The sequence below is a fragment of the Pseudophryne corroboree genome, chromosome 2 (genome assembly GCF_028390025.1).
Source record: "Pseudophryne corroboree isolate aPseCor3 chromosome 2, aPseCor3.hap2, whole genome shotgun sequence".
Taxonomy (NCBI): Eukaryota; Metazoa; Chordata; class Amphibia; order Anura; family Myobatrachidae; genus Pseudophryne; species Pseudophryne corroboree.
This window is the reverse complement of record NC_086445.1, coordinates 893978224-893991212: the sequence shown is the minus strand read 5'-3', so window position 1 is coordinate 893991212 and position 12989 is coordinate 893978224.

Genomic DNA, 12989 nt, shown 5'->3' with positions numbered 1-12989 from the left:
GCTAGCGTAATTTTAAAATTTCTAGGGAAACTGGGGATCTATGGCATAGTTCATCAAAAATCTGTGTATAAGGTTGTCAAAACTTCTTCTTTAATCCATCAGTTGTCTGTATACCGGATCATCAAATTCTTCGTCAAAAGTGGGTCTTTTTACCTTGGAAAAACCAGAAAAACAGGTGAAAGAAACGGACCGTAGAAATCGCATTTTCATCACATCATTGTTTCTACATTTGGGTCATAAATCAAATCCATTGGAATTACAGTTTCCTCACTCCTTAAATTCATCACCCTGGTACTTCGTTTGCACTTCATTAAAGCCTGACCGCATCTAAATATCAAGCCAATGGCTATGACAACACCTAAGATACATAGAAGAAACTTCCCAACATCCATTATGACTCCTTGAGCCCATTCTCCTAAACCAGAGAACCAATTTCGCGGGTTCAACCATGACACCCAACCAGTCAGCTCACTACCTACAGCAGCAAGAGTGAGATTGTGTCTCCTGCGAAATTCCCACTTCAGTTGGAGAATATCGTCCATCTTTTGGTCTATGACCTCGACCGGGTCCTTGGTGCTATTTGTAATATATGTGCAACATTTCACGCCGTACTGCGTTGCCAGTGTGACACAATATCCACTTGTCACTGCCGTGAGATAATTGAGAATCATTCTATGCTGAACCAGTTCTGTTTTATAAGCTTGAAGTTCTCTTCCAGTATACCTAAACGTGTCATCATACATTTCTGTGATATTGTCTAACAAATTTGCGAGCGCAGATATGTATTTATAATTCAACACTCCTCTGGCGGTGCGAGTGATGTCTAACGCGATTAGAAACTGAATCCCGGTGGATTCATGGATCATGTCAGAGGCCGGATGCTCTGTTCTTTCTATCAGTTGCCTTTTAACTACGTGCTTGTAATGGGTGTGAGTATAAGGAGCTTGGGCACCACGGTGTATGTCTTTCATTTTGTCATGTGATACAGTCATTACTTCAGGCAATACTTTTCCAATATAACACAATCCTTCAGAGTTTGGGGCAAGCCACTTATACGCCTTCCTCCCGCATATGAAATATGCATAATCGGGGAGAACATATGGGACGGAGTAGGACATAACCATATTACACATCTTCCATGTGAAATCTCCTAACCCTAATTCTCCCATCTGTCTAGTACACGTACCAGTTTGTACGATATGTGCACAGTATCCTGGTGATACCTCTCCAACTCTCGTAATCCTACTTCCTAGGGTATACCTATATCGGAAATATTTTCCACTACTGGCTATGTGGCGTATAAGCTCTGTATCTGTAGGCATTCTATCTGCTCTATATGAAAAGGTCATGGTTTGGTTGCTCCATGACACTTCCCAACTTCCCGGCTTTCGGGGATTGGTAATGTTAAAACATATTAGAGATCTATCCACATGATATTGGTGGAGCTTCAAACTAGGAGGACTGGAGATATTAAACCTCCTGTCCACCGGTCTCCCACCCTTTAGCTCAAGTACCTCCCCTACCGTTAAAGGAAATGGTACTAGTCCTGATTTGCTATGACCTTGAGGTACTTGAGAGCATACCCAACAATCTGTTTGATTTAACACACACTACCCACTAAGGAGTGATAGTCACTCAATGGATGTGGATATTAAAACTGGATAGGCATTTCTTAATGCACCCATCCTCAACTACGTTGTCACAGAGCCTACAGATACAGTTTTCTTCAGCTAACAATCCTTCACAATTCCTTCTATTGTCAATGCTATCGGATCGTTTTCTGATACTCGCCTTTGTTCGGTGCTTGTGTTGCTATTGGAAATCTACACCTCCGTCTTAGTCATTGGAACCTTTCTGGTGTCAAAACTTCTTTCTCGACCTCACTGGTACTCTCACCGAAACAGACTGCTCTGGTCAACATCAAGGTCAACAGGAAAATCCATATCACAGTCTCTTGTGGCAAGTCCATCTTACAGGAGGAGAAAAGAAGAAATTTGTAATGGGGTACAGAAAAACAGTTTGAGGGGGAGAGAAACTTGTTACGATAATTAAGTTCTCTAGTCTTGTTGTTCTTCTTTTTCTGCTGTCATCTCAAAGGTGCTGTCTCTCAGTCTTCCAAACGAACATTCCGGTGATGCAATATTTCTTCGAAACCAGCGATCTTTCTGTAAGGAGCAAAAATCTTGCATTACCATTTGTCTAGCTGATGTATGACATACCATCTTTAAACCATGAAAACATGAGTGAGAAGAGAGGAAAATAAAAAAACAAAAGAGAGAGAACAATTCATATGCATATATATATTACATAAATCAACAATAACCAGCAATAGGAAAAGAGAAAAAAACATTTTTCGAACATTTTTTTTTTTAACATTGTCAGATCATCAGGCTGTCATATCTACATGTCCAATGGTTTCCTTGCGCAGTCCCTCCCCACCAGCACCTGCATTACTCCACTGTCTGTATCTGGCCAGGATACATTGATGCGGATAGGTCATGCTGGGGTTTGGTAGACTTCTGCAAAGACCAAGCGGATATGCAATGTTTGAGTCCTTACTAATAATCGTCAGAGATGGGGAGAGAGAGAGAAAAAAAAACATTTTTCACAAATACATTTACAACGTTTCACCTTGTCATTCCTGTGTCTTCAGTGAATGACCTCCCAATTTATTAACCGTTACCTCAGGCTTACCATCAGTCCTAATGATCACCTTTCCTGACTACATATCATGGGTGTGGCCCAAAATTCTTCCTAAAAGATCCCTGATTATAATTGTGTGTGTTATAATTTTGCTCATTTCTTGGTCTAGGGGGTCTGACTTTATGTGGGTTATTACAGTTGCTGGCATAATGCCCTTCTCTTCTACAATGATAACAAATCCTTGGCTTTCTCCCTGTGCTAGGGGCCTGGGGTTCCGGTCGACTTGATGCCTCCTCTAGTGCTTGGATGCTCAGTACCATCAACCGCTCTCCCTGTGCTTCCCTGGTTCTTTGGATATTTTGGACATGCTCGATAGCGGACTCTCTTAATGCAGCCACCGAGATACCTCTCCAATGAGGTATAGAGGTTTGTACCCTAATTTTTAGTGTGTCTTTTAAGCTGTCCATTAATACAGACACAGCTACCTCTCTGTGGTGTACGTTAGTTTCAATGTCATCTATACCAGTGTACCTAGCCATATCCTGCAGAGCCCGGTGAATATACTCTGATGCGGATTCACCTTCTTTTTGTTTTATTGTAAAGATTTTATTCCACTTTACTACTGCAGGAAAATATTCTTTCAACTGTAGATTGATTCTTTTTACATTATCTTGGTTATACTTGTCTGTTAGTGGTACTTCCTCATCTAGCTTACAATCAGCGATAAATTTCAATGAATCAACATCGGGGGGTAAACATGCCCTCAAAACTGTCCTCCAATCTTTGTTATTTGGCTCTGCAGTGTTTCCTAGCACTCTAATGTATTTTTGACAAGCAACTAAGTCTTTCCTGGGATCAGGAAATTCAGACAGAATTGTTCTTAATTCTGTTCGGGAAAAGGGGCAGTACATGGCGATGTTCCTGACAGGAGTGACTCCTGAAGAGTCAGTTTTCCCATTTGGTACTGCAATTACCCTGACAGGATTAAGTCCAGTAACGTCATTCTGAATTGATTCCACGATATGAGGTACATTTGTTTGTGCGTGATGTATAATACCATACGTACCTGTGGACACGACCTCACCTGACCCTCCGTTAGGGGGTTTGATTACAGTCTTTACCGATTTGGTCGCGTCCACCTGGATGTCTTGTGTGATGGCTGCTGGAAAAGGCTCCGACATTGTGCTGGGCTCACTTTCTTGTTGGTGTTCCTGAGGAAAGTTTAACAAGGGGTGCGACTTGCATGGGTTAATAGTTGTACATTTAACACTTTCATTTTTATAAACCTTATTACGTTTGTTACATTCATTCTTAATATAGTTACTAAGTGCACTTTTATCGCACCCCATTGTGCCTTTCTCCGCAACCATAATCCTCTCCATTGCCATGTCTCTCCTCTCAAGATGAAAGTTAGGTATGTAAGTTACATTTCTTTGCATGTCACTTTCCTGTAGCCATATCTGCAAACAATCATCATGTTTAACTCGTTGTTTCCAGGATTTTATGAGACAGATCCTTTGCCTTAAATTATGCAATACCTCTAAGTCAAAACTACCTATCCCGGGAAATGGTGCCTTATCCCCCGCAGTCATTCGTGTCCATTCATCACAAAAAGTCTCAGTGTGGGGACCATACCTCCTCCACATTACTAACCGAGCAGACCCTCGGGGTCTGCAAGCCTCTGCAGTCTGAACCCTGACTGCTGAACGTCCCTGTGTTGTGCACTTGGCTTCCATTGTGGACCTTACACAGAAAAACTTCCTAAAATGCACCAAACACAGTCTACGGTGGGAGTTTTCCAAGCTCTTCCACCAGCTTCTTCTGCTCCGGGTATCTCCGGTCCGCCTTCTAGCAGACACGTGTAACCGTTGCAGGCCCTATCTCTAGAGATTTTCCTGTGACCAGTGAAAATTCCCTTCCTTTTTCTTTACACAAATCACGCTTGCATGTGCTTCCCACAACACGTATGAGGGCAATTTACCTCGTATCACATTGCGTTATTGGTCACACCTACAACCGTGCGGTCCAATCGTACCACTTATAAACACTTGTTGCCCATAAATGGTAGGATCATTGGAGTCTCCCTACTGTGCTCCAAAACAGCCAGAGCGTAATACAACGAAAACTTTATCACACTCTGTTGCACGTTTTCACTCAGACCGTGCTCATCACGTTCCACCAAAGATCACCCAGATCACTCAGTTCACAAAGCGGGATTCAATACACTCATACCGTTTTCAACCCACTATCATTCTTATAGTTTTCTGATCAGAAAAATCATTTCCCGTAGTCTGATAGCTGTCCCCAGAGGCATTACAGTAAAGTAAGGTATTTAAACTAAGTTTTGGAAAAACTGAAATCAATTTGTGCTATTATCACGTGGCTATGCTATACCGCCCCCACTAAAACAATGCTATTGTGCGATTTGAGTTTCGGTGGGCGTACCCAGACGCTCCGTTGCGTAATATACGCTGCGTGCGTCGGCCTTTGGGTTGTGTTCGCGAGTCTCAGCCTTTTGTTAGAGACACGTGTACGCTGGCCACAAAATACAATTAGCACGTTTATTAATGTAGATTTAATCATCTACCAAGCCCCACACAGGTCTTTCTTGTATCTCAGGTAAAGCTGTGTGTGTATTTTACAAATTACCCCTTAGTGTATAACTTTTACACTTTAACTATTTAAATAGCGACAAATCTCTCTTAGCACGTTTATCAATTATACAATGGCAAACAGGAGAGTGATATGAATATACACGAAAAAGGAATGCAGATATATGCGTGTGTATACAAAACAGAAATAAACAGTTTTAAAAGACACTAGTGTGTTGTTCTTACCTCCGGTTCCCAGATTCCTTCAGCACCCTTTACTAAGCGAAGCAGACGCTTATCCCGTCAGCACTGCGAAGAATATGATCTCCCGCCCTTTGCTGATGGATAATGTCTGCTGAAATTACCTAGCAGAGATATGTGAAGGACTGGACGAGCAGCCAATTGATAAAGCTAAATATTTATCTTATATAATACCCTTTATGAGGTCTAAGAACACTGTACGCTATTTACGTATGGAGTACCGTAAGGGTACGCACGTTGCGTAACAATCGCTTAGCCGTAGTCGAGACGCTCAAGCGTCACGTTCGCTCACGGCCAAGAGATCACAGGCAGGCACGCTATTGGATGCCGACTAACGTAATGATTCGCTATAGCGTAGCGGACGCTCGGGACCAGGAGGAGATCACCAGCGGCGCTGACGCTCACAATGTTAAACCTTTATATCTAAACCATAAACAGTGTATTATGCAGTAAGACCTTAGTGTAGTGATAGAGTGTAAATGCAGCACAGTATAACCTTATTAACTTAAAAGCTGTTCGAGCGTCACCGACGCTCTGAGAATACTTAACACTATAAGAAATACACAGATACCGTGCTTAGGGTCCAACGCCTTATATATATATTATGAATGTTATACTTGCAAAAGAATTAATACAATACAAGTCATACACTACAATATAACATAGACTAACTAACCAGATAACTACACGGGAAATACAATACAATACAATTACGTTTTAAGGGAAAATAAGAGAGAAAGAGGAGAAGAGAGAGAGAGAGAGAAATGGCTCACAATAACAGTAAGATCAATATGATTGCGGAGAAAACTTACGCACAAGGGGAACGATCGCATGCGCCTCTGGACATCCAGCTCCCGATTTTCAGCAATGAGAACCGTTGAAGAGTGAGCTGGATGTGATCGGCTTGTCTATTTATGCCCCACACACAATACAATTCAATGGTCCCTACAATCTCATTGTTCATTGGACACAGGAATTCCTCCTCGCATTATAACAAAAGGTCATAGGTTGATTCATACAGGTGGGCTGTGACGATTTCCAACTGCTCAGGTGGGTGGGAAACTAGGTTTCCCGCCGCATGGATAAGTAAGTGCAAATAATAGTAAATGGACATAAACTTCTTATGTCCATAACTATTCGCACGAGCGATTAATTCGCTTCAAACCAACACCGGAATATTGCTAATTAAATACTCTTCCGATGGATACTAAACACCACAGTATTACTCCTGTCTGACCCTTCATATCAAACAAAGAGGGATTTCTCTGTCCATGAACATGCTACATTAACCAAACTTTCAGAATCTATCAAAGGGACCATGATCTACAAAATACATTATATAGTGGAAATATGTAACGATTGAGTCGCACGCTACGAACACATGAACCCTACCGTAAATGCACATACTGCGCGCCCGCGGGTGCCCGCAACAGCGAGTATGCGCACGCACGGGAGAGCGCACGCATGCGCAGCGCGGACCTGTATGAGGTGCAAATATGGCAGTGTGCATCGTGATATTTTTCTGACTTTGACACTAGTGAGGCCACATTTCGATTACTGTGCACAATTATGGGCACCGTACACTAAAAAGGATATCCTGGAACTAGAAAAGGTTCAGAGACAGGCGACCAAATTGATTAAGGGAATGGAGTTGCTAGAATGAGTAAAGGCTTGCTAGGCATGTTTACACTGGAAAAGAAAGAGATTAAGAGGGGGACATGATTAACATTTGCAAATATACAAGGGGTCAATACACAGAGCTAACGGGGGATTTATTTTTTGTAAGATCATCAAAAAGGACATGTGGACACCTGCTTAGGTTAGAGGAGAGGAGATTTCACACACAGAGACGGAAAGGTTTCTTCACAGTAAGGACAATGCGTATTTGGAATTCCCGGCCTGAGAGAGAAGTAATGGCGGACTTGGCCATTACCGTTAAGAATGTGCTAGATAAATTCCTCATGGATAAGGATATACAGGGTTATGGTGGGTAAATCATGTACTACAGTAATAAATAAAAAAATTAAAGTCAAAAGGAGATTTTAGTTTACGGCTAAACATTCCCCACAGTTAAAATTAGTCTTAAAAATACTTCAGTGTAGGAGACCACCAACGGGTTGAACTCAATGGGCAAATTGTCTTTTTTTTCAACCTCAAACTATGTTAATATGTTACAGGGACTGATTCGAATTCCATTGGAGCTAATAGTCTAAATTCTCTACCACACAAAAACACAATGTCACGGTCTTTTGTCAATTAGGTCACCCACTATCATTTAAGAGCTGTGAAAGGAAGCCAAAACTCCTGGAAGAATCCTAATAGACACACTGAGAAACACAAGTCACACATGGATATAGAGATGATTATTACTATTATGCGAGTGAAATCAGTCTCAGTTAAAGAGGTTTCACAGTCTCACTAACAGGGGTTTTTTGTTGGCAAAATTCAGGGACCTCACAATTAGTACCAGTAAAAGAGGATTCCCACTTATCCAGGTTCACGTGTATATACAGTATGTGTGTGTCTGTGTACATATACACACATATATACAGCATAGTAGTACATAGATTTGACACTCACAAGTTGATTTAAAATTTTATTGTTCTGTTGTCATCCTCATAAGCAATTTACAGTATCACCACAATAAACCAATGAAAAGCAGGCAGGACACAGTCCCTTTCATCAGGCTGTGCCCCCTGAAAAGTAGAGAAATAATGTTAACTATTAAGAATACTCCGAGTGTCACTCAACTGCTGTCCATTTGGATATTGTTGCACTATCAATTCAGAACACACATATACAGTGTGTCTGCTCCGGTGCCCTTCCTTAAATTCAACGGAAGGCTTATGGAAAGATATGGCGCACCCAGAGTCTCATATCCACCACCAGACATTTCAGGACAACGTCCTCTTTTCAAGGCAGAAAACAGAACATATGCCTTACATTAATGTAGACTTACAAATCTTGTGCCTTCTAGTCTGCCGTGTGTGAATGAGTCCCACCGGCGTCATTTGCAGATAACGTGACACGTGCTGACTGGGACTTACTGGTAATCAAGGCTGATCAGGCTGTATACCCTGTACAGATAAATAGTGTGACAAAAATACACTGACATAAATAACTAGAAATACCTACATATATTGTCTTGTAATCCGTAAGCAGGTTATATGCTTGTCCACCTCATCTTAGCTGGACACTCCAGTCCATATACAGGTCAACGTTTCATTTTATTACATAAAATTTTGTATGTCCTGAGAAAATGTATTGTAATAAAATGAAACGCTGACCTGTATATGGACTGGAGTGTCCTGCTAAGATGAGGTGGACAAGCATATAACCTGCTTACGGATTACAAGACCTGTGAGTGCCGCAGCCTTTCACTGGTCTATATATATATATATATATATATATACACAATGTAGAGATCAGCAGCACTCCATTCAATCATAGACAGATAAACAAAGCTGGTGCCTTCCCGGTAATATCCAAGAAATGGATGTCCATAAATATATATAGTGTTCCAAATTGAGGATGAGTTGTTTTTTTCCAGCAGCGCAGTTCGTTCCAATGTTTTACTGTATCTAAGGTTCATTGATGACCTGTTGGTCTTATGGGCAGGCACAAAGGATGCCCTAGTTTCCTTACTTGACACGCATAATGATTCTTCCACCCCGGTAAAATTGACATATTGCATTGATGCAACAAGTGTCAATTATCTGGATGTACAGATTAGGATCTGTGAAAACAAGATTATTACTGACATCTATGTAAAACCCACAGATCGTAATAACATTTTACTTCCATCCAGTCACCATCCGGCACCATTACGCAGGGGGCTCCTGTACTCACAGATGCTTAGGGTGCGGAGAATTGTGAGTGATGATGCTAGAATTGAGCCAGCATTAGATGACATGATATTAAAATTTGCAGCTAGGGGCTATCACCTCTCTGAGTTAAAAGCCATAAAAACTAAGGTTATGAAAATACCCCGATCCAAACTACTGCAACAGGCCAAGAAAAAAACAGTACAGGAGAAATTCATCTGGGTTAATAAATTAAATACTTTGAGTCATGAAATTAACCGTACCAGTAAAAATTTTGGCCCATAATTCAATCTGATAAACAGCTGAGTACATTATCTAATACTCATCTAATGCCGGCTTACAAGCGTGGACGTAATTTACGCGACCACCTAGTTAAAACCAATGTCCAGTTTCTATCTTCTTTTCCAGAAGTAAAATCCTTTTTAAACCCTCACAAAACAGGGTGTTTTAATTGTTTGGGTTGCACCACATGCAATCATATGATAGTGGGCAATAGCTTTAGCCATCTTTATACTGGAGAGCGCTACAAGATCCGTCACAGACTCACGTGTTCCACTAAGTTTGTCATATAGTTACTTAGTTGTCCGTGCGGCCTGCATTATGTAGGCAAGACGGAATGCACATTTAAGGAATGCATGGCAGGGCACCGCACTACCATTAGAGCAGCGTTATCTACTGGAAGAAGCGACCAACCGGTCGCACGGCACTTTGTGAATGCCAAGCATTCACTTGCTGTGCTTAAACACCAGATTATTGATCATGTCCCCCCTCTTAAACGAGGAGGTGACAGGGGACTCCTATTACTTAAAGCGGAAGCAAGATGAATTTTCTTGCTTGATACCTTGTCACCAAGAGGGCTTAACGAACACTCTGGTCTACACTGCTTCCTTTAAAGTAGAATAAGTTCATCCGCTTCTTATTTCTCTCCCTTCAGATCCCTTATACTTAAGGGGTCCCTCCGTTTAGCAATAATTTGTATATCTCTGCTAGGTCTTTAGTCAACTATACTTTGTCCCCTTCTCTTATTCAATGAATGATAAGTCTTTATTTAGCAGCAGCTAAATATGCAATATGAGCTTGTTACACATAGACTTCTATATTACAACTTTGCAGAGTATAGGATCCGCATCAGGCAGTATTGAATAAATCATACAGGAGAAAATATATGCATAAAACAAAGTTATTGGGATTGCATTTAAATGGAGCTCCTCTATGTATACTTTTTAACATTTAATCAATTTGTGATAATAATGATGTGCTAAGTACAATCACTTTTAGTCTTGGTCATTATCTTGCATGTATGTTGTTATTTTTCACACAGCTTATGCTGTTAATTGTTAACACAGGTGTTCTGGGGTTCTCCGTGACGCCGCAGCCGGCGCGTATCCGTGACATCATCTCTGATGGACTGAGGTGCGACGGACGGCGGGCGCCATGGAAGACCTCAGACCGGTATAAAGGTATGTGTTGTTAATGTCTTTTTTATGTCCTGAGGAAAATGTTCACCTGAATAACATTGAAACGTTGACCACACAACGCTTGTGTCTTCTTTCATTCCCTGACTGGGAGCCGTGAGTGCCGCTGACCACTATATATATATATATATATATATATATATATATATATATATATATATAAATAAATAAATAAATAAATAGTGTAGGTGCTCCATAGTGCACTAAAAGATCTATTTGGTTAAAATATATCTGTCACGCCTTAGGTCCAACTCTGACCAGTGGAGATCTCAGGCGTAGGGGCTGACTGGAATGTGAATCTGGGAGCTTTGATACATAACCAGGATATGGTAAACTTGAGCGTAGGCCCGAAGGCGTGACCAGAATGGAGGAGAATATACAATAAAAGAAGTGTATTATTCAGAACGCAAGATGGTACAGATAGCGGCAGATGGTATTAGACTCAATGATCGGTATCACAGATAATGCAGTAACATTGGCACAGGAACCAGGTAATGCAGAAGCATATGTAACATCGATGGCAAGATGTAATATGAGATGCAGTGTGAACCACTGATGAAGTCCCAATATAATGAGCACACGATAGACACAGTTGCAGTGTAAGCCACTGATGAAGTCCCAATATAATGAGCACACAATAGAAGACACAGTAGCAGTGTAAACCACTGATGGAGTCAATATAAAGGAAAACAGTGTTACTGACCACTGAAGAAAGGATACCGATGGTATTAGATATTGATGGCAGGGCACCAATGCAGCTAGAGATCGACCGCGGATCACCGATGGAGCTGGAGATCGATGGCGGAACACCGATGGTGCTAGAGATCGATGGCGGAACACCGATGGCACTAGAGATCGATGGCGGAACACCAATGGCGCTAGAGATCGATGGCGGAACACCGATGGAGCTGGAGATCGATGGCGGGACACCAATGTAGCTGGAGATCGATGGCGGGACACCAATGTAGCTGTAGATCGATGGCGGAACACCGATGGTGATGAGTATCGATGGCGGAACACCCATGGAGCTGGAGATTGATGGCAGAACACCGATGGAGCCAGGCAGAGGATGGAACTCAAGTCTCAGGGAAGAATGGAATCTCCTAGAGCAAGGTAACCTGGAAGCAGCTGAGAGCAAACATCCATACAGGGTATGACAATCATAGCACTGGCGATCAGGCAGTCCTTACACAGCATTCATATAGGAGCCAGTGTGCAGGGATTGGATGGGATGATCAGGTGGTGTAGGGAAGCTCAGACAGTCACATAATTGGCTGTGCTGCAGTCAGGTGATCAGGACTTGTCACAGCAGTACTCAAGGCTTAGGCTCTGATGTGGATTGAGGCCTAGTAGGCCCAAACACTAGGAAGCAGACATTATGCTGAGAGAGCTATGCAGGAACAGCATGTAAAGACTTTACTGCCAGCTGGGAGTGATGAACAGAGCCTGGTTGCTGAACACTGGATCTTGGGGGTAATTCCAAGTTTATCGCAGCAGGAAATTTTTTAGCAGTTGGCCAAAACCATGTGCACTGCAGGTGTGGCAGATATAACATTTGCAGAGAGAGTTAGATTTGGGTGGGCTATTTTATTTCTGTGCTGGGTAAATACTTGCTGCTTTATTTTTACACTGCAAATTAGATTGCAGATTGAACAAGCCACACCCAAATCTAACTCTCTCTGCACATGTTATATCTGCCTCCCCTGCAGTGCACATGGTTTTGCCCAATTGCTAACAGAATTCCTGCTGCGATCAACTTGGAATTACCCCCCTTGGCAATTACTCACAGTGGAATTCCTGCTCAGGTGCTAACCAGCAAGTAATCAAGACTGCAGTTTGTATGTGAAGCAGATGCCTGTTTGCAGAATAAGCTGAGGTAAGTCACAGAACATGAGAAATACCATCAGAATCATGACAGTACCCCCCTCTTCATGGGTGGACTCCGATCACCCATCTTGAAATGTAGGATATTCTTGGTAAATAATTTACATGCGGAAACTGTATAAATGAAATCTAGGCGAAGTCAGAGACAACTTAAACTGAATTCCTAGAAGTCTTCCCAATCTTCTTCTTCAGAAGCCAGACTTTTGTCATCTGAACAAGTGGACCAATGACCATCACTGTAAATAGAATTGTCTTCCTGGGAGAAGACATGGCTAGGAAGAATAGTTCCACAGATAATGTAGCTTGAATCA